This window comes from Megascapheus bottae, chromosome 27, assembly GCF_031878675.1.
Source record: "Megascapheus bottae isolate mThoBot1 chromosome 27, mThoBot2.hap1, whole genome shotgun sequence".
In the NCBI taxonomy this organism is placed as follows: Eukaryota; Metazoa; Chordata; class Mammalia; order Rodentia; family Geomyidae; genus Megascapheus; species Megascapheus bottae.
This window is the reverse complement of record NC_143535.1, coordinates 23,414,683-23,440,554: the sequence shown is the minus strand read 5'-3', so window position 1 is coordinate 23,440,554 and position 25,872 is coordinate 23,414,683.

Here is a 25,872-nt window from a genome sequence, read left to right as displayed (position 1 = left end):
TAGGCAATGCAAGTGTAGGCAGATGTAGGCAAGGCAAGGGAAGGCTAGGCAGGAGTAAGCAAGGCAAATGAAGGCTAGGCAAGGTAAGCCAAGGGTAGGCAATCTCAGGCATGGCAGGGCAAGGATAAGCAAGACAAGGAATAGGTAAGCAAGGAAAGACAAGGGTGGACAAGGTTAGGCAAGGCCAAGAAAGGGTAGACAAGGAAAGGCAATGCCAGCAGTGGTAGGCAAGGCAAGGCCAGGATAGGTAGGGTAGGCCAGGCAAGGCATGGTCAGGCAAGGCAAGGGTAGGCAAGGCAAGGCAAGGCAAGTGTGGGTATGGTTAGGCAAGGTAAGGAAAGGGTAGGGGAAAGTAGGCAAGGCAAGGCAAATTTAGGGAAGGTTACTCAAGGAAAGGTAAGTGTAGGCAAGGGGTGGCAAGGCAAGGCTAGTGTTGGCAGCAGTGGGAAAGGCAAGGCAAGGCAAGGGTAGGCAACTCTAGGCAAGACAAGACAAGGGTAGACAAGGGGAGGCAATGCAAGGAAATGTAGGCAAGTATAGGTAAGGCAAGGCACATTTAGGCAAGGATAGTCAAGGAAAGGCAAGGGTAGGCAAGTCAAGGGAAGGGTTTGCAGGGTTAGGCAAGGCAAGGCAAATGTAGGCAGGGGTATCCAAGGAAAGGCAAGGTTATTCAGGGTTAGGCAAGGGAAGGCAAAGGTAGGCAAGGCAAGGCAAGGGTAAGCAAGGCAAGGGTAGGCAAGGCAATGCAAAGGCAGGCAATCCATGTGTGTAGGCAAGGCGAGGCAAGTGTATGCAAGACAAGGGTAGGCAATGCAAATCTAGGCAAGGAAGGTTAGCCAAGGCAAGGGTAGGCAAGGGTAGACAGGCATAAGCCAGGCAAGGCAAGGTCAGGGAAGGCAAGGGTAGGCAAGGCAAGGTAAGGGTAGGCATGTTAAGGCAAGACAAGGGAAAGGGTAGGCAAGGTTAGGAAAGGCAATGCAAGTTTATGAATGGGTAGTCATGGAAAGGTAAAGCAAGGAAAGGGTTGGTAAGTGTAAGCAAGGCAAGGCAAGGGTAGGAAAGGGTAGAAAGGCAAGGTAGGGGTAGGCAAGGCAAGGCAGGGGTAGGCATTGATAGGCAATGAAAGGAAAGTATAGGCAGGAGTAGGCAAGGGAAGGCAAGGGTAGCAATCATAGGAAAGGCAAAGTAAGGGTAAGCAAGACGACAATGAAAGGGCAGGCAGGGGTAGGCAAGGCAAGGCAAGGATAGTATGGGATAGGCAAGGCAAAGCAAGGGTAGGAAGGTGTAGCAACGATAAGGGAAGTGTAGGCAAAGCAAGGCCAGGGTAAGCAAGGCAAGTCAAGGGTAGGAAAGGGTAGGAAAGTCAAGGCAATGGTAGGCAAGTGTAGTCAAGGAAAGGCAAGGGTAGGCAAGGCAAGGCAAGGGTAGGCAGGGGTATGCAAGGCAAGGCAAAGTTAGTCTGGGTTAGGCACGGTAAGGCAAAATTAGGCAAGGCAAGGAAAGTGTAGGCAAGGCAAGGGTAGGGAAAGCAAGGCCAGGGTAGGCAAGGCAGGTCAAGGGTAGGCAAGGGTAGGCAAGGCAAGGCCAGGGTAGGCAAGGCAAGTGAAGTATAGGCAAGGGTAGGCAAGGCAAGGCAAGGGTAGACAAGGGGAGGCAATGCAAAGAAAGTTTAGGCAGCACGAGAAAACTGTAGACCGGGTAGGAAAGGCAATACATGTGTAGGATGAGGTAGGCAAGGCAAGTGTAGACAGATGTAGATAAGACAAGGGAAGGGTAGGCAGGTGTAAGCAAGGCAAATCAAGTGTAGGCAAGGTAAGGCAAGGCACGCAAGCTCAGACAATGCGGGAGAAGGGTTGGCATGACAAGGAATAGGTAAGGAAGGAAAGACAAGGGTCAGCAAGGGTAGGCAAGGCAAGGCAAGGGTAGGCATGGTTAGGCAAGACAAGACAAGGGTAGATTAGAGTAGGCAAGGCAATGCAAGGGTAGGTAAGGTTAGGAAAGGCAACGTGAGGCGAGGCAAGGGTACTAAAGCAAGACAAGTGTAGGCAAGGAATGTCAAGGTAAGGCAAGTGTTGGCAGCAGTAGGCAAGGCAAGGATATCTTAGTCAAGTGTAGTCAAGGCAAGGCAAGGGTAGCCAAGCGTATGCAAGTCAAATCAAGGGTAGGCTAGTGTAGGCAAGGCAAGGGTAGGCAAGGGTAGGCAATGCCAAGGCAAGGGTAGGCAAGTGTAGGCAACCATGGGCAAGGTAAGGCAAATGTAGTCAGGGATAGGCAATGGTAGACAAGAAAAGCAGGGTTAGGCAAGGCAAGGGTAGGCAAGGCAAAACAAGGGTAGGCCAGGGTAGGCAATGGAAGACAAGAGTAGGCAAGGGTAGGCAAGGGTAGGCAAGGCTAGGCAAGGCTAGGCAAGGGTAAGCAAGGCAAGGCTAGGCAGCGGTGAGCAAGGATAGGCAGGACAAGCAGGGTTAGGCAAGAAAAGGCAATGTAGACCGGGGTAGCCAAGGCAAGCCAAGGGTAGGCAAGTGTAGGCAACTCAAGCCAAGTGTAGGCAATGCAAGGCATGGTAGGCAGGGGTAGCCATGGCAAGGCAATGGTGGGCAAGAGTAGGCAAAGCAAGATAAGGTAGGCAAGGGTAGGCAAGAGGACACAAGGCAAAGCAAGGAAAGTTTATGCAAGGGTAGACATGGACAGTCAAGGCAAGGCAAGGTTAGGCAAGTGTAAGCAAGGCAAGGCAAGCAAGTGTAGGAAAGGGTAGATAATGCAAGGCAAGGGCAGGCAAGGGTAGGCAAGGCACGGCAAGGGTAGGCAATGGAAGGCAATACATGGCAAATGTTGGCAGGTGTAGGCAAAGGAAGGCAGGGTATCAATCATAGGAAAGGCAAAGTAAGGGTAGGCAAATCCAGGCAAGGATAGGCAAGGCAAGCATAGGCTGGTGTAGGAAAGGCAAGGCAAGGATAGGCAAGGGTAGGCAAGGGTCGTCAAGGGTAGATAAGGTTAGTAACTGCAAGACAAGGGTAGGCAAAGCAAGGCCAGGTTAGGCAAGGCAAGTCAAGGATAGGCAAGGGTATGCAAGGCGGAGCAAGGCCAGGGTAGGCAAGGCAAGGCAAAGGTAGGCAAGGCAAGTGCGGAGAAGGGTAGGCAAGGGCCAGCAAGGGTAGATAAGGTTAGGAAATGCAAGGCAAGGGTAGGCAGAGTAAGGCAAAGTTAGGCAAGGCAGGGGTAAGCAAGGGAAGGAAAAGTAAAACAAGTGCAGGCAAGGGTAGACAATGCAAGGAAAGTGTAGGCAAGGGTAGGAAAGGCAAGGCAAGGGTAAGCAAGTGTAGTCAAGGCAAGGCAAGGGTAGACAAGGGAGGCAGTGCAAGAAAGTGTAGGTAAGGGCAGGCCAGGTAAGGCAAGGTTAGGCAAGCTTAGTCAAGGCTAGGGAAGGGTATACAGGTTACACAAAGCAAGGCAAGTGTAGGCAAGTGTAGGCAAGGCAAGGGTAGTCAAGTGTATGCGAGTGCAGGCAAGGGTAGGCAAGGATAGGCAAAGCAAGAAAAGTGTAGGCAAGTGTAGGCAAGGGTAAGAAAGACAAGGCAAGTGTAGGCCAAGGGTAGGCAAGGCGCGTGTAGGAAAGGCAAGGGTAGTCAAGGCAAGCAAGTGTAGGCAGTGATAGGAAATGCAAGCTAATGTAGGCAGGAGTAGGCAAGGGAAGGCAAGGGTAGTAATCGTAGGAAAGGCAAAGTAAGGATAGGCAAGGAACGGCAAGGGTAGGCAGTGGTAGGCCAGGCCAGGAAAGGATAGACAGGGAGAATCAAGGCAAGGTAAGGGTAGGCATGTGTAGGAAAGGCAAGGAAAGGGTAGGCAAGTGTAGGCAAGGGTAGACAAGGTTATGAAAGGCAAGGCAAGGGTAGGCAAAGAGAGGCCAAGATAGGCAAGGCAAGTCATGGTATGCAAGGGTAGGCAAGGCAAGGCAAGCCAAGGGAAGGCAAGACCAGGGTAGGCAAGTGCAGGCAAGGGTAGGCAAGGCAGGTGCAGGGAAGGGTAGACAAGGGTAGGCAAGGCAATAAAAGGATAGGCAATGGTGTTCAAGGCAAGGCAAGTGTAGGCAAGGAGGCAAGGCAAACGTAGGCAAGGCAAGGCAATTGCAGGCAAGGGTAGGCAAGGCAAGTGTAGGCAAGCATAGGCAAGGGTAGGCAATAGGCAATGCAAGGAAAATGTAGGCAGGTGTAGGCAAGGTAAGGCAAGTGTAGGCAAGAGTAGGAAAGGCAAGGCAAGGTTAAGCAAAGCAAGAGTAGGCAAGGCACTGGTAGGCAAGACAAGGGTAGGCAAGGCAAAGGAAGAGTAGGCAAGGGTATGAAAGGGTAGGAAAGACAAGGCAAGTGTAGACAAGGGGAGGCAATGCAAAGAAAGTTTAGGTAACACAAGAAAACAGTAGACAGGTGTAGGAAACGCAAGGCAGGGGTAGGCATGGATAGGCAAGCAAGTGTAGGCAGATGTAAGCAAGGCAAGGAAAGGGTAGGGAGGGATAGGCAAGGCAAATCAAGTGCAGGCAAAGTAAGACAAGGGTTGGCAAGCTCAGGCAAGTCAGGGTAAGGGTAGGCAAGATAAGGAATAGGTAAGCAAGGAAAGACAGGGTCAGCAAGGGTAGGCAAGGTAAGGCAAGGGTAGGCAAAGCAAGGCAGGGGTAGGTAGTGGTAGGCAGTGGTAGACCAGGCAAGGCAAAGTCAGGGAAGGCTAGGGCAGTCAAGTCAAGGCAAGGATAGGCATAGTTAAGCAAGACAAGGGAAGGGTAGGTAAGGGTACACAAGGTAAAGCAAGTGTAGGAAAGTTAGGAAAGGCAAGGCAAAGTTAGGCAAGGATACTCAAGGCAAGGCAAGTGTAGGCAAGGGGTGGCAAGGCAAGGCAAGTGTTGGCAGTTGTAGGCAAGGCAAACCAAGGGTAGTCAAATGTAGGCAAGGAAAGGAAAGTGTAGCCAAGGGAATGCAAGGCAAATCAAGGGTAGGCAAGTGTAGGCAAGGCAAGGCAAGGGTAGGCAATGCAAGACAAGGGTAAGCAAGGCAAGGTAAGGGTAGGCAAGGATATGCGAGGCAAGGCAAGATCATCAAGGCAAGGGTAGGCAGGACAAAGCAAGACAATGGAACTATAGGTAAGGCTAGGCAAGACAATGCAAGGGTAGGCAAGGGTAGGAAAGGCAACACAAGTGTAGGTAAGGGTAAGCAAGGCAATGCGAGGGTTGGCAAGTTTGGGAAAGGCAAGGCAAGGTTAGGCAAGTATAGGCAGGGGTAAGCAAGAGTAGACAAAACAAGCAGGGTTAGGCATGGCAAGGCAATACAGGCAGGGGTAGGCAAGGCAAGGCAAGTGTAGGAAGGGGTAGGTAAGGCAACAGAAGACAGTTGTAGGCAAGGCAAGCCAATGATAAGCAGGGCTAGGCAAAACTAGGCAATGATAAGCAGGGCTAGGCAAGGCAAGGCTAGAGTAGGCAGGGGTAGGCAAGTCAAGGCAAGCATAAGCAGGAGTAAGCAAGGCAAGGCAAGAGTAGGCAGGAGTAGGTAAGACAAGGCATGGGTAGGCAGGATTAGGCATGGCCATGCAAGGGTAGGCAAGGGTAGGCAAGAGTAGCCATTGATAAGCAAGGGAAAGTAAGGTAGGCAAGTGTAGGCAATAGTAGGCAATGCAAGGCAAGTGTAGTCAGGGGTAGGCAAGGAAAGGCAAGGGTAGCAATCGTGGAAAGGCAAAGTAAGGGTAGGCAAGGCAAGGCAAGGATAGGCAGAGATAGGCAAGGCAAGGCAAGGGTAGGCAACGCAAGGAAATGCTAGCATGGGTAGGTAAGGCAAGGCGAGGGTAAGCAGGGGTAGGCCAGGCAAGGCAAGGTCAGGCCAAGCAAGGGTAGGCAAGTATCATCAAGGGTAGGCAAGGTTAGGAAAGGAAAGGCAAGTGTAGGCAAGACAAGGCAAGGATAAGCAAAGCAAGGCAAAGATACACAAGGTAGGCAATGTCAGGCAGTGTTAGGCAAGGCAAGTGTAGCCAGGGGTAGGCAAGGCAAGGCCATGTTAGGCAGGGGTAGGCTCGGCAAAGCAAGGGTTAGCAGGGGTAGTCAAGGCATGGGAAAAGTAAGCAAGGTTAAGCAAGTCAAGTCAAGGGGAGGCAAGGCAAAAAAACTGTAGGAAAGGCATGGATATGTTAGGCAAGGCAAGAGGAGGCAAGGGGAGGCAAGGAAAGGCAAGGGAAGAGTAAGAAAGGGTAGAGAAGGGTGGGCAAGGCAAGGGTAGGCAAGGCACAGTTAGGCAAGGGTATGCAAGGGAATGTTAGGTAAGGCAAGACAAGGCAAGGCAAGTCAAGAGTAAGCAAGGCAAGACAGGATAAGGCAAGGTTGGCAAGGTTAGGAACGGCCATGTAAGGGTAGCAAGGGTAAGCAAGGCAAGGCAAGTGTAGGCAAGGGTAGGCAAGGCAAGGCAAGGGCAGGCAAGAGTAGGCAAGGCGAGGTTAAGCAAGAGTAGTCAAGGTAAGGCAAGAGTAGATAAGGGGAGGCAAGGCAAGGAAAGCGTAGGCAAGGCAAGAAAACAGTAGACAGGACTAGGAAAGGCAAGGCATGGGTAGGCAGGGATAGGCAAGGCAACTGTAAGTAGGGGTAGGCAAGGCAAGGCAAGGGTAGGCAGGGGTAGGAAAGACAAATCAAGGTTCAACAAGGGTAGGCAAGGTAAGTCAAGGGTAGGCAAAGCCAGGCCAGTCAAGGTAAGGGTAGGCAGGACTAGGAAACAAGCAAAACAAGACAAGTGTCGGCAAGGGTAGACAAGGCAAGCCAATGCCAGCAGGGGTAAGCAAGGCAAGGCAAGTGTAGGCAGGGTTAGGCCCAGCAAGGCAAGTCAGGCAAGGCAAGAATATGCAAGGCAAGGCAAGGGAAGGGTAGGTATAATGGCAGGCAAGGCAATGCAAGGGTAGGCAAGGTTAGGAAAGGCAAGGGAAAGGTAGGCAAGGTTACTCAAGGAAAAGGCTAGTGTAGGTAAGGAGTGGCAAGGCAAGGCAAATGTGGGCAGCAGTACACAAGGCAAGGCAAGGGTGGTCACCTTTAGGCAAAGCAAGTGTAGCCAAGATATGCAAGGCAAATCAAGGGTAGGCAAGTGTAGGCAAAGCAAGAAAAGGTTTGGCATGGGTAGGCAATGCAAGGCAAGGGTAGACAAGGCAAATGTAGGCAGGGTTAGGAGAGGGTGTGCAAGACAAGAAGGATTAGGCAAGGCAAGGCAATGGAGGCAAGGATAGGCAAGGCAAGTGTAGGCATGGGTGAGCAATGCAAGGCAATGCAAAGGTAGGCAATGCAACATAGGAGTAGGCAGGTGTAGGCAAGACAATCCAGTGGTAAGCAGGTGTAAACAAGGCAAGGCAAGGAAAAGGCAATGCAAGGCAAGGGCTAGGCAAGGCAAGGAAAGGCAAAGCAAGGGCAGGCAAGGTAAGGCAAGTAGGTGAGGTTAGGCAATGAGAGGCAAGGGTAGGTAAGGCATGGAAAGGCAAGGGCAAGGCAAGGCAAATCAAGGCAAGCAAGGCAAGACAAGGCAAGGGTAGGCATGCCTAAGCATGGCAATCCAATGGTAAGCAGGGGTTGGCAAAGCTAGGCAAGGGTAGGCAGGGGTCAGCAAGACAAGGCAAGGCTAGGCAGGAGTAGGCAAGGCAGGCAATTGTAGTCAAGGGTAGGTAAGGCAACACAATGGAAGACAGATGAAGGCAAGGCAAGGCAAGGCAAGGGTAGGCAAAGCAAGCCAAGTGTAGGCAGTGCCAGCAAGGTTAAGCAAGGCAAGGTAGTGTTGTCAAGGCGAGTCAAGTGTAGGCAATGCAAGGAAAGGTTAGACAAGGCAAGACAAGGGTAGGCAAGGCAAGGTTATGCAAGACAAGGTTATGCAAGGCAAGGGTAGGAAAGACAGGGCAAAGGAAAGCAAGGCAAGGGTAAGACAAGGAAAGGGTAGGCAAGGGAAGGCAAGGCAAAGCAAGGGAGGTCTATGCAAGGCAAGGGTAGGCAATGCAAACACCAGTAGGAAGAGGTAGGCAAGGCAATGGTAGACAGGTTTAGGAAAGGCAAGGCCAGGAGAGGCAGGGGTAGGAATGGAAAGATAATGGTGGGCAAGGGTAGGCAAGGCAAGGCAAGAGTATGCAAGGCTATGCAAGGTTAGGCAAGGGTAGGCAAGATAAGGCAAGGCTAGGCAGGACTAGGCAATGCAAGGGTGATCAAAGCAAGGGTAGGCAAGAAAAGGCAAGGCAATGGTAGACAAGGCAAGGGTAGGTAAGGAAAATGTAGGTAAGGGATAGCAAGGGTAGGCAAGACAAGGTTAGTCAAGACAAGGGAAAGCAAGGCAAGGATAATGCAATGCAATGCAAGCAAGGTAAGGCAAAAGCAAGGCAATGCAAGTGAAGGCAAGAGCAGGCAAGGCAAAGGTAGGCAAGGGTAGGCAAAGCAAGGCAAGTGTAGGCAAGGAAAGGCAAGCAAAGACAGACAAGGAAAGCAAGGGTAGGCAGGGGTAGGCAAAGCTAGGCAAAGGTAGGCAGGGGTAGACAAGGCAAGATAGAGTAGGCATGCATAGGTAAGGCAAGGCAAGTGTAGGATGGTGTACTGAAGGCAAGGCAAGGGTAGGCAGAGTTAGGCAAGTTAAGGCAAGTGTAGTCAAGGATAGGCAAAGCAAGAAAATGTTAGGCAGAGGTATGCAAGGAAAGGCAAGTGTAGGCAAGTGTAGGCCACGCATGGGTAGGAAAGGGTAGGAAATGCAAGGCAAAGGAAGGCAAGGTTAGGCATGGAAAGGCAAGGGTAAGCAAGGCAAGTCAAGGTGAAGCAAGGCAAGGCAGCTGTAGTCAAATTGAGGCAAGGATAGGCAAGGCAAGGAAACAGTAGACAAGGCAAAGCAAGGGTAGGCAAGGCAAGATTAGGCAAGGCAATGGTAGGCAAGACAAGGCAAAGGAATGCATATCAAGGGTAGGCAAGGTAAGACAATGGTAAAAAAAAAAAGCAAGGGGAGCAAGGCAAGGTGAGGCAAGGCAAGCGTAAGCAAGGCAAGGGAAGGCACAGCAATGTAAGAGTAGGCAATTCAAGAGTAGGCAAGGCAAGGCAAGTGTAGGAAAGGGACAGGTAGGCAATGCAAGGAAATGGTAGGCAGGAGTAAGCAAGGCAAGGCAAGGGTAGACAAGGTTAGGCAAGGCAAGGCCAGGGTAGGCAGGAGTAGGAAAGGCAAGACAAGGGTGATAAGGGTAGGCAAGGCATGGCAAGGGTAGGCAATTGTACACAAAAGTAGGCAAGATAGGGCAAGGGTAGTCAGAGCTAGGCAATGCAAGCATGGGCAAAGCAAGGGTAGGCAAGGTAAGCGTAGGGAAGGCAAGGGTAGGCTAGGCAAGGCAAGGGTAGGCTAGGCAAGGCAAGGCAAGGCAATGCAAGGATAGGCAAGGCAATGGTAGACAGGGATAGGAAAGGCAAGGCGACGGTAGGCAGGGGTAGGAAAAGCAAGATAAGGATGGGCAAGGCATTGGTAGGCAAGGAAAGGCAAGGGAAGGCAAGAAAAATGTAGTCAAGACAATGGAAGGTAAAACAAGGCAAGACAAGGTCAAGGCAAGGCAAGGAAGGGGCAGCCAAGGCAAGGCAAGTGTAAGCAAGGGTAGACAAGGCAAGGCCATGGTAGGTAGGGGTAGGCAGAGCAAGGCAAGAGTAGGCAGGTGTAGACATAGCAAGGCAAGCCTAGGCAGGCATAGGCAAGGCAAGGCAAATGTAAGCAGAGATAAGGAAGGCAAGGCAAGGGGAGGCAAGGCAAGGAAACTGTAGGCAAGGCATGGCCAGGTTAGGCAAGGCAAGGGGAGGGAAGGCAAGTGACAGCAATGCAAGGCAAGGGGAGGCAATCCAAAGTTAGGGCAGGCAATGTAAGGGTAGGCAAGGCAAGGATTGGCAAGGCATGGGTACACAAGTGTACACATGGGAAGGTTAGGTAAGGCAAGGCAAGGCAAGTTTAAGCAAGGCAAGGCAAGGCAAGGAGAGAGTAGACAAGGCAAGGCAGGGCAAGGAAAGTGTAGGCAAGGGTAGGAATGGCCAGATAAGGGTAGCAAGGGTAGGCAAGCTAAGGCAAGTGTAGTCAAGGGTAGGAAAGGCAAGGCAAGTGCAGGCAACGTTAGGCAAGTTTAGGCAAGGCAAGGAAAGAGTAGGCAAAGGTAGGCAAGTGTAGGCAAGGGTAGTCAAGGCAAGGCAAGGCAAGAGTAGGAAAGTGTAGGAAAAGCAAGGCAAAGGAAGGCAAGTGAAGGTATGACAAGCCAAGTGTAGGCAAGGTTAGGCAAGGAAAGACAATGGTAGGCAAGGCAAGGTGAAGCAAGGTAAGGCAAGTGTAGTCAAGTCAAGGCAAGGGTAGGAAGGCATAGAAATGGTAGACAAGGCAAGGAAAGGGTAGGCAAGACAAGGCAAGGGAATGCAAGGCAAAGGTAGGCAAGGTGAGGCAATGGTAAGCAAAGCAAGGGTAGGCAAGACAAAGGTAGGCAAGGCAAGGGTATGCAAGGCAATGCAAGGAAATGGAAGGCAAGGCAAGGCAAGGGTAGGCAACTCAAGAATAGGCAATACAAGGCAACTGTAGGTAAGACACGCATAGGCATGCAAGACAATGGTAGGCAGGGGTAGGAAAGGCAAGATAAGGGTGGCAAGGGTAGGCAAAGCATGGCAAGGGTAGGCAAGTGTATGCAAAGTTAGGCAAGATAAGGGATGGGTAGGTAGGGCTAGGCAATGCAAGCGTGGGCAACGCAAGGGTAGTCAAGGATAGGCAAGGCAAGGGTAGGCTAGGCAATTGTAGGTAAGGCAAAGCAAGGGCAGGCAAGGTCAGGGTAGGCAAGACAAGGCAAGAGTAGACAAGGAAAAGATAGTCAACACACTGTAAGGTAAGACAAGGCAAGGCAAGGGCAAGGCAAGGCAAGGAAATGGCAGGCAAGGCAAGGCAAGTGTCACTAAGGTTTGGCAACATAAGGCAAAGGTAGGCAAGACAAAGAAAGGCAATGGCAAGGCAAGGGAAGGTACGGATAGGCAAGGCAAGACAATGGAAGACAGGGGTAAGCAAGACAAGGTAAGGTACTCAAGCATAGGCAAGGCAAGGCAAAGTTAGGTAGGGGTAGGCAAGACAAGACAAGGGTACGCAAGTGTAGTTAAGGCAAGGCAATTGTCGGCAAGGCAAGGATATGCAAGGCAGGCAAGGTCAGGCAGTGGTAGACAAGGCAAGGGTATGCAGGGGTAGGCAAGGTAAGGCCATGTTAGACAGGGGAAGGAATGGCAAGGTAAGGGTAGGCAAAGGTAGGCAAGGCAAGGCAATGGTAGGCAGGGATGGGCAAGGCAAGTGTAAGGAGGGTTAACCAAGGCCAGGCAAGGGGAGGCACAGCAAGAAAACTGTAGGCAAGTCATGGTAAGGTTAGGCAAGGCAAGAGGATGGAAGGCAAGGGGAGGCAAGGCTAGGTAAGGGGAGGCAAGACAGCCAAGGGTAGGCAAGGTAAGTGTAGGCAAAGCAAGGGTAGGAAAGGCACAGGTATGGAAGTTTATGCAAGGAAAGGTTTGGTAAGGCAAGGCAAGGCAAGTTTAAGCAAGGCAAGGTTAAGCAAGGCAATGGAATGGTAAGCCAGGCAAGAGTAGACAAGGCAAGGCAAGGGTGGGAAAGCAAGGGTAGGAAAGGCAAGTGTAGACAAGGCAAGACAAGGCAAGTGTAGGCAAGGCAAGGGCAAGCAAGGCAAGGGCAGGTAAGGCAAGGGTAGGCAAAGCAAGTGTAGTCAAGGCAAGGCAAGGCAAGACAAGGGTAGGCAAGGGTAGGCAAGGTAATACAAGGGTAGGCAAGTTAAGGCAAGCATGGGAAAGTGTAGGAATGGATAGGCAAGGCAAGGCAAGAGTAGGAGAGTGTAGAATAGACAAAGCAAGAATAGGCAAGTATAGCGAAGACAAAGCAAGGGCAGGCAAGGGTAGGCAGGGCAAGCCATGGTTAGGCAAGTTAGGCAAGATTAGGCAAGGCAAGGGAGGTAAGGGTAGACAAGTCAAGGCAATGGTAGTCAGGGGTAGGCTAGGCAAGACACGGTAGGCAGGTGTAGCAAGAAAAGGTAAGTGTAGGCAGGGGTAGGCAAGGCAAGTGTAAGCAGGGGTAGGCAAGGCAAGGATAGGCAAGGGTAAGCAAGTCAAATAAGGGTAGACAAGGGTAGGAAAGGCAAGACAAGATTAGGCAAGGGCAGTCAGGGGTAGGCAAAGCCAGGGAAGGGTTCGCAATTCAGTGCAAGGATAAGCAGGGGTAGACAAGGCAGGCAATGGTAAGCAGGAGTAGGCAAGGGAAGGCAAGGATATTCGGGGGTAGGCAAGACAAGGGAAGGCAAATGTAGGCAAGGCAAATCAAGGGTAGGCAAGGCAAGGCAAGGGTAGGCAAGGTTAGGAAAGGCAAGGCAAAGGTAGAAAATGGTAGAAAGGTAAGGCAAGGGTAGGCAGGTGTAGGTAAGGCAAAGCAATGGTAAGCATGGGTAGGTAAGGCAAGGCATGTGTAGGTAAGGCAAGGCAAGGATAAGCAAGGCAAGGCAAGGGTAGAAAAGGCAAGTCAAGGGTAGGAAAGGCAAGGAAAGTGTAGACAATGCAAGGGAAGTATAGTCAAGGCAAGGGTAGGCAAGGCAATGGTAGTCATGGCAAGGCAAGGGTAGACAAGGCAAGGGTAAGCAATGCAAGGCAAGGTTAGCCAAAGAAGAGGCAGGCAAGGCAAGGGTAGGCAAGGCACGGAAGGGGTAGGTAATGCAAGGATAGGGAAGACAAGCATAGGCAAGGCAAGGGTAGGCATGGCAAGACAAGGAAAGGCAGGGGTAGGCAAGGCAAGCCAAGGGCATGCAAGGCAAGGTTAGGCAAGGCACAGCAAGGGTAGACAAGGCAAGGGTAAGAAATTCAAGGCCAGATTAGGCAAATCAGAAGAAGGCAAGGCAAGGGTAGGCAAGGCATGGAAAGGCTAGGCAAGGCAAGGCAAGAATAGGGAAGACAAACGTAGGCAAGGCAATAGTAAGAACAGCAAGGCAAGGCAAGGGTAGGCAAGGGGTGGCAAGGCAAGACAAGGGTAGGCAAGGGGTGGCAAGGAAAGGCAAGTCTAATCAAGGGTAGGCAAGGCAAGGCAAGGGGAGGCAAGGGGAGGCAGGGTAAGGAAAGTGTAGGCAGGGGTATGCAAGTCAAGGCAAAGGTAGGCAATGGTAGGAAGAGAAAGGCAAGAGTAGGCAAAGGTAGTAAAGGCAAGGGAAGGTAGGCAAGGGTATGAAAGGCAAGGAAAGGTTAGGCAAGGGTAGGCAAGGCAAGACAGGGGTAGGCAAGTGTAGAAAAGGCAAGGCAAGGCAAGTGTAGGCAGGGGTTGGCAAGGCAAGTGTAGGCAAGGCAAGGGTTGGCAAGGGCAGTCAAGGCAAGGGTAGGTAGGTTTAGGCGATGATAAGGAAGACATGGAGAAGGCAAGGCAGAATTAGGCAAGGCATGGCAAGACAAGGCAAGGCAATGGAAGAAAAGGGTAGGCAAAGCGTAGCAAGGAAAGGCAAATCTAGCTACGGGTAGGCAAGGAAATGCAAGGGTAGGCAAGGGTGAGCAAGGGAAAGCAGGATAGGCAAGTGTAGGCAAGGCAAGGCAAAGGTAGGAAAAGGTAGGAAGTGCAAGGCAAGGGTATGCAAAGGTACTCAAGACAAGGAAAGTGTAGGCAAGGGTAAGTAAGGCAAGGCAAGGGTAGCCAAAGGGAGGGCAGGAAAAGCAAGAGTAGGCAGATATAGGCAAGGCTAGGCAAGAGTAGGCAAGGATAGGCAAGAATAGGCGAGGCTAGGCAAGGCAAGGCTAGGGTAGGCAAGTGTAGGCAAGGCAAGGGTAGGCAAGTTTAGGCAAGTGTAGGCAAGGGTTGGCAAGGCAAGTGTAGTCAAGCGTGGTCGAGTGTAGTCAAGGCAAGGCAAGGTTAGGCAAGAGTAGGAAAGTCAAATCAAGGGTATGGAAGTATAGGCAAGGGTTGGCAAGGCAAGTGTAGTCAAGCGTGGTCGAGTGTAGTCAAGGCAAGGCAAGGTTAGGCAAGAGTAGGAAAGTCAAATCAAGGGTAGGCAAGTATAGGCAAGGGTTGGCAAGGCAAGTGTAGTCAAGTGTGGTTGAGTGTAGTCAAGGCAAGGCAAGGTTAGGCAAGAGTAGGAAAGTCAAATCAAGGGTAGGCAAGGTAGGCATGTGTAGGCAAGGTTAGGCAAGTGTAAGCAAGGCAAGACAAGGGCAGGCAGGTGTAGGCAATGCAGTTCAAGGATAGGCAGGGGTAGGCAAAGCAAGGAAAGGGTACCCATGGCAATGCAATGTTAGGCAGGGGTATGCAAGGCAAGGCAAGGGTAAGTGGGGTAGGCAAGGCAAGGGCATGAAGGGGTAGGCCATGCAAAGGTAGGCAAGGCAAGACTAGGCAGGCGTTGGCAAAGGTAGGCAAGGGAAAGCAAGTGTAGAAAAGAGTAGGCAAGTCAAGGCAATGGTAAGCAATAGTAGGAAGTGCAAGGCAAGTGAAGGCAAAGGTACTGAAGGCAAGGCAAGTGTAGGAAAGGGTATAAAAGGCAAGGGAACCGTAGGCAGGGATAGGCAAGGCACGACAGGGGTAGGCAATTGTAGGCAAGGCAAGACAAGAGTAGGTAAGGCAAGGTAAGGAAAGGTAAGGCAAGTGATGGCAAGGCAAGCCAAGGTAAGGCAAGTCAAGAGAGGGCAAGACAAGGGTAGGCAAGGCAAGGGTAGGCAAGGCAGAGGTAGGCAAAACAAGGGTAGGCAAATTAAGGCAATGGTGTGCAAGGGTAGGTAAGGCTACAAAAGGTTATGCAGAGTTAATAAAGGCAAGGCCAGCATAGGCAGGGGTAGGAAAGGCAAGGCAAGGTTAGGCATGGTTGGGCAAGGCAAGGGTAGGGAAGGGTAGGCAAGGTTAGGAAAGGTAACTCAAGGGTAGGCATGGCTAGGCAAGGGTAGGCAAGGCAAGCTTAGACTAGTGTAGGCAAGGCAAGGATAGAAAAGGCAAGGGTAGGAAAGCCAAGGCAAGGATAGTAAAGGCAAGGCAAAGGTAAGCAAGTCAAGGCTAGGTAAAACAAGGGTAGGCAAATTAAGACAATGGTGTGTAGGGGTAAGCAAGGCTACAAAAGGGTATGTAGAGTTAATCAAGGCAAGGCCAGTGTAGGCAGGGGTAGAAAAGGCAAGGCAAGGTTAGGCAAGGTTGGGCAAGGCAAGGGTAGGCAAGGGTAGGCAAGGCTAGGAAAGATATCTCAAGGGAAGGCATGGCTAGGCAAGGGTAGACAAGGCAAGGTTAGAATAGGCAAGGTTAGACTAATGTAGGCAAGGCAAGGATAGGAAAGCCAACGCAAGGGTAGAAAAGGCAAGGCAAGGGTAGGCAAGGCAAAGCAAGGGCCGGCAAAGCAAGGGTAGACAAGCCAAGGCAAAAGTAGGCAAGGCAAGAGTAGTCAGGCAAGGGACGTCAAGGAAACGCAAGGCAAGAGCAAAGGAAGGCAAAGCAAGGCAAGGCAAGTGCAAGGCAAGGCAAAACCATGGCAAGGCAAGGCAAGGGCAGGCAAATCAAGGCAAGGGTTGGTAAGGGTAAGCAAGGCAAGGCAATGGTAGGCAAGGCAAGCAAGGGCAGGCAGGGGTAGGCAATGCAAGGCAAGTGTAGGCAAAGCAAAGCAAGGGTAGGCAGGGGAAAGCAAGGCAAGGCAATGCAAGGCAAGGGTAGGCATGGCAAGGGTAGGAAAGGCAAGGGTTGTCAAGGGAAGTCAAGGGTAGGAAAGTCAAGGGTTGGCAAAGCAATGCAAGTATAGGCAAGTCAATGGTAGGCAGGGCAAGGGTAGGCAAGGGTGGGCAAGGCAAGGGTAGGCAAGGGTAGGGAAGGAAAAGCAAGTGTAGGGAAGGGTAAGCAAGGCAAGTGTAGGCAATAGAAGGCAAGCCAAGGCAATGGTAGGCAAGCAAGTCAAGTGTAGGTAGGGGTAGGCAAGGCAAGACAACTATAGGCAGGGGTAGGCAAGGCTAGGCAAGTGTAGGCAGGGTTAGGCAAGGAAAGGCAATTGTAGGAAGGGTAGGTAAGACAAGGCAAGGTTAGGCAGATTTAGGCAAGGGAAGGCAATGGTAGGCTTGGGAAAGAAAGGCAAGGCAAGGGTAGGCAGGGGTAGGCAAGGCAAAGCAAGCGTAGGTAGGGGTTGGCAAGAGAAGACTGGGTAGGCATGGGTAGGCAAGTTTAGGCAAGCCAAGCTAAGGTAGGCAGGGGTAGGCAAGTATACACAAGGCAAGGCAAGGGTAGGCAAGGTTAGGCATGTCAATGCAAGGGTAGGCAATAGTAGGAAAGGAAAGACAAGTGTATGCAAGGGTAGGCAAGTCAAAGCAAGAGTAGGCAAGGGTAGGAAGTCAAAGCAAGAGTAGGCAAGGGTAGGCAAGGCAAGGGAAGCATAGACAGGTATAGGCAAGGCAAGTGTGCAAAGGGGTAGGCAAGGCAAGTGTAGGCAGGGGTTGGCAAGTCAAGTGTAGGAAAGGGTAGGCAAGGAAAGGCAAGGTTAGGCACAAATAGGTAAGTGTAGGCATTGCGAGGGAAAGCAAGGGAAGGCAAAGGTAAGCAAGTGTAGGAATGGGAAGGCAAGGGTAGGCGAGGCAAGCGTAGTCAAGGCAAGGCAAGGGTAAGCAATGCAACGCAAGGGTAAGCAAGGCAAGGCAATGGCAGTCAAGGTAAGGCAAAGGTAGGAAAGGCAAGGAAAGGGTAGACAATGCAAGGCAAGTGTAGGCAAGTCAACAGTAGGCAAGGCAAGGCAAGGCAAGGGTAGGCATGGCAATGGTAGGCAAGGCAAGGGTGAGCAAGGAAAGGCAAGGGTAGGCAAGGCAAGGACAGGCTAGGCAAGGGTAGGCAAGGCAAGGGTCGACAAGGCAATGCAAGGGTAGGCAAGGCAAGGGTAGTCAAGCATATGCAAGGCAAATTATGCAGGGGTAAGCAAGGCAAATATAGTTATGGCAAGGCATGGCAAGGTTAGGTAAGGCAAGGCAAGAAAAGGGTTGGCAGGTCAAGGGTAGGCAAGAGTAGGGAAGGCAAGGCAAGTGTAGGGAAAGGTATGCAAGGGTAGGCAATGATAGACAAGGCAAGCAAGGCAAGAGTAGGTAGGGGTAGGCAATGTAACACACCTGTAGGCATTGGTAGGCAAGGCTAGGCAAGTGTAGGCAGAGTTAGTCAAGGAAAGGCCAGGATAGGAAGGGGTAGGAAAGACAAGGCAAGGTCAGGCAGGTTTGGGCAAGGGTAGTCTAGGGTAGGCTTGGGAAGGCAAGGCAAGGCAAGGGTAAGCAGGGGTAGGCAAGGCAAAGGCAAGCATAGGTAAGAGTAAGCAAGGCAAGACAAGGGTAGGCATGGGTAGGCAAGTCAAAGCAAGGGTAGGCAAGTTTAGGCAAGTCAAGCCAAAGATAGGCAAGTGTAGGCAAGGCAAGTCAATAATAGGCATGGCAAGGCAAATGTAGACAATACTAGGAAAAGCAAGGCAAGTGTAGGCAAGGGTAGGCAAGTCAAGGCAAGAGTAGGCAAGGCAATGCAAGGGTAGCTATGACAAGGCATGGTTAAGCAAGGCAAGGGAAAGGTAGTCAAGACAAAGGCAAGGGTAGGCAAGGCATGGCTAGGCAAGGCTAGGCAAGGGTATGTAAGGCAAGTGTAGGCAATGCAAGGCAAAGACAGGCAAGGCAAAGGTAGGCAAAGCAAATCAAGGGTAGACAAGGCAAGAGTACACAAGGCAAGACAAGGGCAGGCGAAGCAAGGGTAGGCAAGACCATGGTAGGCAAGGCAAGGAAACTGTAGGCAAGCCAATGCAAGGGTAGGCAAGGCAAGGGTAGTCAAGACAAGGCAAGGGTAGGCAAGGCAAGGCAAGAGCAGCCAAGGCAATTGTAGGCAAGGCAAGTGTAGGCAAGGGTAGGCAAAGCAAGAGTACATAAAGGTAGGCAAGGCAAAGCAAGGGTAAGCAAGTGTAGGAAAGGAAAGGCAATGGTGGGCAGGGCAAGGCACATGTGGGTAGATGTAGGTGTTAAGGCAAGGGTAGGCAGTGGTAGGCAAGGCAAGGAATGGGTGGGAAAGGCTAGGGAAGGGAAGGGAAGGGAAGGCAAGGGTATCCAATGGTAGGCCAGGCAAGATAATGGTAGGAAAGTGTAGGCAAGGCAAGGATAGGAAAGGGTTGGCAAGGCAATGAAGGGTAAGCAAGTGTGGGCAAGGCAAGGCAAGTGTAGGCAAGGGAAGGCAAGTGTAGGCAGGGATAGGCAAGCAATGCAAGGGCAGGTGGGTTAGGCAAAGCAAGGAAAGGGTAGGCAAGGCAACGCAAGTATATGCAGTGGTGCTCAAGGCAAGGCAATGGTAAGCAGAGGTAGGCAAGGATAGGCCGGGGTAAGCAAGGCAAGGAAAGGGGACAAAGCAGTAGGCAAGGCAATGCAAGTGTAGGCAGGGGTAGGCAAGGCAGTGGTTGGCAAGTGTAGTCAAGGGAAGGCAAGGGTAGGCAGGGGTAGGCGAAACAAGGCAATGGTAGGAAAGACAAGGGTAGGCAATTTTAGGCAAGGGTAGACAAGGCAAAGCAAGGGTAGGCAAATATAGGCAAGGCAGGGCAAGGCAAGGCAAGGGTAGGCAAGGGCAGGAAAGGCAAAGCAAGGGTAGGCAAGAGTACGAAAGGCAAGGCAAGGGTTGGCAAGGGTAGGCAAGGCAATGCAAGGGTAGGCAGGAGTAGGGAGGGCAAGGCAATGGTAAACGGAGAATGGCAAGTGTAGGCAGGGATAGGCAAGGCAAGGAAAAAGTACAAAAGGGTAGGCAAGGCAATGGTCAGCAACAGTAGGAAGGCAAGGCAAGTTGAGGCAGGGGTAGGCAAGTCAAAGCAAGGGTATTCATGGGTAAGCAAGGGTAGTCACGTCAAGGCAAGGGTAGGCAAGACAAGGAAAATTTAGGCAAAGGTAAGAAAGGTAAGCCAAGGGTAGGCAAGGCAAGGCAAGATTAGGCAAATGTAGGCAAGGTAGGTCAAAGGTAGGCAAGGCAAGGCAAGTGTAAGCAAGGCAAGGCAAGTGTATTCAAGGAAAGGCAAGGGTAGGTAAGGCAAGGAAAGGGTATACAAAGCAAGGCAAGTGTTGGCAAGGCAAGAGTGGGCAAGGCAAGGCAATGGAAGTTAAGGCAAGGCCAGAGTAGGCAACACAAGGCAAGGGTAGGCAAGGCAAGGGTAGGCAAGCTAAGGAAAGGGTAGACAACACAAGGCAAGTATAGGCAAGGCAAGGAAAGTGTAGCCAAGGCAAGGCAAGGGTATGAAAGGCATGGGGATGCAAGGCAAGGGTAGGCACCGCAAGGGTAGACACGGCAAGGCTAGGCAAGTTTAAGCAAGGCAAGGCAAGGCAAAAGTAGGCCAGGTATGCCAAGGCAAGGCAAGTGTAGGAAAAGGTAGGCAAGGCAAGGCAAGGGTAGACAAAGGTAGGGAAGGCGAGGCAACGGTAGGCAAGGGTAGGCAAGGCAAGAGAAGGCAAGGCAAGGAAAGGGTAGGCAGTGGTAGGCAAGGCAAGACAAGTATAGGCCGGGACGGGCAAAGCAAGGCAAGGGTAAGCATGGGGTAGGAAAAAAAGGCAAGGGTAGAAAGGGGTAGGCAAGACAAGGCAAGGGTAGGCAGGGGTAGGCAAGAGAAGGAAAGGGTAGGCAAGGGTTAGGCAAGAGAAGGAAAGGGTAGGCAAGGGTATTGGTAGACAAGGTAAGGTAAGGGTATCAAGGCAAGGGTAAGCAAGGTAATGTTAAACAAGACTAGGCAAGTGTAGGCAAGGCAAGGCAAGGGTAGGAAAGGCAAGATTAGACAAGACAGGGCATAAGTAGGCAAAGCAAGGTCAGGCCAGCAAGGATAGGCAAGTTAAGGGAAGTATAGGCAATGCAAGGGTAGGCAAAGCAAGGATAGGCAAGGCAAGGGTAGGCAAGTCAAGCTAAGGGTAGACAAGTGTAGGTAAGGCAAGTTAAGGGTAGGCGGAGTTTGGCAAGGCTAGGCAAGTGTATGCAGGGGTGGGCAAGTCAAGGCTAGCGTAGGTAGGTGTAGGCAAGGCAAGGCAAGAGTAGGCAAGGCAAGGCAAACCTAGGCAGGGGTAGGCAAGGCAAGGCAAACCTAGGCAGGGGTAGGCAAGGCAAGGCAAGTGTAGGCAAGAGTTGGCGTGGCAAGGCAAGAGTAGATGAGGTAGGCAAGGCAAAGCAAGGGTAGGCAGGGGTATGCAAGGCAGGAAAGTTTATGAAGAGGTAGGCAAGGCAAGGCAAGAATAGGCAGGAGTAGGCAAGACAAGGCAAGCATTGGCAGTGGTAGGCAAGGCAAGGCAAGGTAGGCAAGTGTAGGCAAGTCGTCAAGGGAAGGAAAGGGTAGACAAGGCAAAACAAATATAGGCCAGGCTATGAAAGGCAAGGCAAGGAAAGGCAAGGCAAGTGTAGGCAGGGGTAGGCAAGGCAAGGCAAGTCTAGGTAATCATAGCCAACACAAAAGAATGGTTGGCAAGGCAAGGCAAGAGTAAGCAAGGGAAGGTAAGTTCTGTCAAGGCAAAGCAAGGGTAGACAAGGCAAGGGCAAGCAAGGCAAGGCAAAGGTTAGCAAAACAAAGCTAGGCAAAGCAAAGGTAGGCAAGGCAAGGAAAAGGAAGGCAAGGCAAGGAAAAGGTAGGCTAGGCAAGACAAGGGTAGTCAAGGCAAGGGCTGGCACAGCAAGGCAAGGCAAGGCAAGGGTAAGAAAGGAAGGCTAGTGTAGGCAAGGGTAGACAAGGAAGGAAAGGGTAGGCAAGGCAAGTTTAAGCAAGGTGAGTATAGTCATCGCAAGGTGAGAGTAGGCAAAGCAAGGAAAGGGTAGGAGAGGCAATGCAAGTGTAGGCAAGGCAAGGGTAAGCAATGCAAGAGTAGGCAAGGCAAGGGTAGGCAAGGCAAGTGTAGGCAAGGCAAGGCAAGGGCAGGCAAGGCAAATGTAGGCAAGGCAAGGAAAGGGTAGACAAGACAAGGAAGGGGTAGGCAAAGATAGGCAAGGCAGGGATAGGCAAGGCAAGGATAGGTGTGGGAAACCAATATGAGTCTGGGGTCTAACAGAGTTATACTCAAAAGGCCTATATTGAGGACAAAGGGTGAAGAGTACAATCTGCCTGCCTTCGTGCAAGGGTGGAGTGACCTTTTTGCCTAAATTTGTCATGACAGTGTGCTTTGATAGTATTCCCAGACTTGTTTGGTTACCCTCTCCATCCAGGAGATAGATTTGTTAAAAATAACTTGATAGTTGAGACTAGATGATTCTTTATACAAACAATAAGTCTTCTAAAAATTCTTGTTATTATTCAAGTATGGAACAGTAGTTTGATTGCCAACATAAGCAATTGCTTTCTGTTCTCTTGTACTAAGGTATAAAATAGACAAGCTGTTTAATAAAGTTGTCAGATGCAGCAATTGCTCTGGCCTTCCCAAACCCCTCTGTCTCTGTCTTATTTTTCCTTTTAGCCTCTCAGCCCTACTCTTCGAGGACCCTTGGCCGGCTGGCTACGGCAAATGGTGCCGAAACCCGGGACCCTCTTTTCCTGGATGTAGACCTTAAAAAATACTGGGATATAATCTGAGAAGGATCCTGGTACACGAGCCACATGAAAAAAAGTAGTAAGTAGCAGGAAATAGTTAATTAGGGAGTAATAAATATGGGGCAAAATGTAAGTACTGAAAAAGAATTGTTTTTACAAGTTTTACTTAGTTTATTTAATGGAAAAGGAGTAACAGTAGATAAAAAGCAGTTACTTAAGTTTTTGACTTTTTTGCAGCAAGTTTGTCCTTGGTTCCCAGAGAATGGGACTGTGAATCTAAACATATGGAAAAGAGTGGGATTTGGAGTCCACACTTAGGAGGGATGCCAAATCCCTCGGGTTTACAGCCTGGGCACGCATGCAATTTATCTGTTTCAGTGTCCTGTCTTGTTAAGTGATTGTCTTGTGTTACGTTAACTGTTTTTAATTGGAAATAAAAAAAGCAACAGCTGAAATCCTGGCAATGGCAGCAACTGGCTGGTGCTCTCCTGAGTGATCTGGGAGAGCAGGGAAGGGAAGGGTACTTAATTTAAATGTAAAAATTAGGAAAAGTAAATTAGCTTACACTTTGCAGTGAGAAATGGCCCTCCTTTAAAGATGGATGGCCAGCTGAAAAAACTTTTGATCTCCTCCTTGGTTAAAACACTTTCTGCACCCCATTTTTGTCTTGACCATCCGCACTGTGCAGCGCTTCTTGATTCTTTCAGTGTGTATTGTGTGCCTAATTGACTTTGTTTCAGTGCCCTGGCATTCGTCTGCTTTGTTCTGTCTTGCGTATAAATCTTTACAGGATAAACTTGTTACTTTTTGCTCTGTAAAATGACTCATATTTGGGGTCGGATGGCCTTGGCCAAGCTGGCTGCCAGAAAATGGAAGTCTCCACAGGGGAGGCGCCCCCCTGAGAGTTTTCAGGGCCCTGGAGTCTCTTCCTCACTCTGACTGCTGCCAGGCATGCCATCAAAATTTAGGGTTCTTAATGGTCTCTGCTTCTCTGTCTTGTTTCATTAGATATTTTTTGTCTTGTCGGATTTTGTTCTCAAAACTGGTACCAGTCCAAAATATGGATTCTTGTTTTTTGTGTTTTTGTCACTAAGCATTTAAACATTCCAGGTAAATAAAAGCTTCAGCCCCACTGGAGTAGATCTTGAGCCTGATATAGCTTCTCCCATTCAACTACAATTGAGACAGGCAAGGCAGCTGCAAGCCTAGTCTAGTTTCTCTTTTCCTAACAACCTGTCTAAAGTGACAATCTGGAGACAATTGGTGGCAGGACACAGGCATCAGTCTTGGTTCCCCAAGGTTTAAATTTGGTCTTGTAAACTGGTATGTAAAATGGCTTAGTCAAAATTGAGATAATGACTAGAGTTATGCCCTAGCTAGGTTAAATTTGGCACTTAAAAGACTCCCCACCAATTAATAATTTCAACTAAGTTGTCTTGTAAAAGTTTTGTTTTAAATCTGGTTTTCACCGGCAACAATAAAATTGGCAAAACTCTCTTGACACTAAAGCTTCCAAAAAATAAATGGCCGATATTAATTTTGTGCGCTTTAAGATCTTTGAGTATAAATGTGTGTATAAATGGGTGTGAGTAAACATGTTCAAAGTTAAATTGTCAGCATGCTGTGTAAAACAATGGATGAGCTCATACTTAAAACACAAAGACAATTGGGTAAATTTAAGTCTAAACTTTAAAAAAAATATTAGGCTTAAATGTTTTACAATATCTCAAAAATTATTGCGTTATTTTTAAAGGAACCAGTTAATAAAATTTTTCTAAAGATTCTGAAATCTCGAAAAAAATCTGGTATTATAATGCATAGAGCTGTTTATATTATATTGTATCCTGTTTAGCCCAGAGACATTAAAAAATTTCAAATTCATTTCAAGTTAAAATTTGGAAATAAATACCAGAAATTTAAATGTAAAATTGTTTATTGATACTAAAAACTTTGCCTGTCTTCTAAAGTTGTTTAGGTACTCAAATACCCCAAAAAAATGGAAAAACAAAATAGTCCTGTGTGGCCATCTTTAGGGGTGAGAGAAAAACTGGCAAAGGTAGAGCTCTGGGTTCCCATGGTAAAAAAGGCCCTAAGGGAGGGTCCACACATGATAAAAAAAAGACGAGCTGGCACAAAAGCTGTTCATTTAAACCTGGTCAGATGGACTGCGTGCACCATTTTTGTCCTTTTTCTTTACAAACTGAAACTAAAAATCTGATGGTAAAATGTGGGTGATGTGATTAGTATTTTGTAAACTGCTCCCTAAAATGTATTAAATTAAAAAAAAGTGTTTTAAAAATATTTAAAGGTTTATCTCCTTATGATTTGGTTTCATGCTATTTCACAATTAAATATGTTTAAATAAAAAAAACTTACAGATCATCATACCAAAAATTATGTTCCCTTGTCCAATATAAATCAAGCTAAAATATCTCATTCTATGCATCATCAATCATCTTGCTCACTTAAATATCAATTTAAAATACCTAAATTAACAGCCCAAAAAATAGTTAAAAATTGTCAAACATGCGCTGCCTATTTACCTGTAATACATTATAAAATTAATCCTAGAGAACTTCAACCTATTAATATTTGACAGATGGATGTAACACATGCTCCTTCTTTTGGACATTTAAAATATATACGTGTTACTATAGATACTTTTTCACATTTTATTGTTGCTACACCTTTAACTGGAAAAAATGTACAAAATACTATTACTCATTTACTAAACTGTTTTTCAATTATAAAAATTCCAAAAGAATTAAAAACTGATAATGCCCCTGCGTATACATCTGCTTCTTTTCAAAAATTTTGTAAAACTTTTTCTATAAAACTTAAACATGGCATTCATTATAATCCTCAGAGTCAAGGTATAGTTAAAAGAGCCAATCAATTAATAAAAATTACTTTAAAAAAAAGAAAGGGGGAGTTGGTACCCAGTTTCTCCAAAGACATTAATAGCCCATACTTTATTTTTTTCTTTTTTTTAGTTGTAATTAGTAAAAGGGTTACATGATATTTGCCAGATAGTAGTTGCATTAATTCACATACATTGATACCCTTTCACATGTCTTGGTACCCATTAACCTCCCACCCACCCACCACCCACCCCCGTCTTGGTTTTCCCCCCTTCCCTATCAAATTTCAAATAACCAAATACAAATAAATTCAATATATCAGATAACAAAGTGAGATACTGTAACAATATGAGATAACCAAGGGACAGCAAAGGAGATGAGAGACAACATAGTACATTAAGGACAACAATCATTCATTATATGGCTTTTGTTTCAATATACTGGAGGTCCTTTCAATTACCTTCATACTATATGGCCTTACGTTTCAAGATTTTGCTGTATTGCAGATCTCTGCTAGTAGAGCCCAAGGTTTCTACTGATTATGACAAATGAGGGAAACCATTGAGCCTAAGTTTCTTTGAGTCTGACTTACTTCACTTAATATGATTTTTTCTAAGTCTTTCCATTTCCTAACAAATGGGGCGATGTAATTCTTTCTGACAGCAGTATAGAATTCCATTGTGTACAAATACCACAACTTGTTGATCCACTCATCAACTGAGGGACATCTAGGTTGGTTCCATATCTTTGCTATGGTGAATAGTGCTGCAATGAACATTGTTGTGCTAGTGGGTTTAGTATGCCCTTGTTTCTGGATGGTTGGGTAAATGCCAAGTAGTGGAACTGCTGGGTCATAGGGGAGTTCTATGTTTAGCCTTTTGAGGCACTGCCACACTGCTTTCCATAGTGGCTGAACGAGTTTGCACTCCCACCAACAGTGTAGTAGTGATCCCTCCTGGCCACATCCCCTTCAGCATCTGTTATTCTTCGTTTTCCTGATCCTGGCCATTCTAACTGGAGTGAGGTGGAATCTTAGAGTTGTTTTGATTTGCATTTCTTTTATGACCAGAGATGTTGAGCATTTCTTCATGTGTCTATAGGCCATTTTTGTTTCTTCTTCAGAGAAGACTCTCTTTAAGTCTTTGGCCCATTTTTTAATGGGATGGTTGTTACTTTGGAGATTAGTTTTGGAGTGATTCAGTTTTTTGAGTTGTCGATATATTTTAGACATGAGGCCTTTGTCTGTTGTTTGGTTGGTGAAGATTTTCTCCCACTCTGTAGGCTTCCTAATTAATTGACTAGCTATGTCCTTTGCCATACAAAAGCTCTGCAGTTTAATGCAGTCCCACTTATCCAGCCTTTCTCTGATTTGTTGTGATTCTTGGTCCTTATTAAGAAAGTTTCAACCTCTGCCAAGGAGGCCTAGTATATCTCCTATTCCTTCCTGTAAAGTTTTCAGTGTGTCAGCTTTTACTTCCAGGTCTTTGATCCATTTGGAGTTAATTCTAGTGCAAGG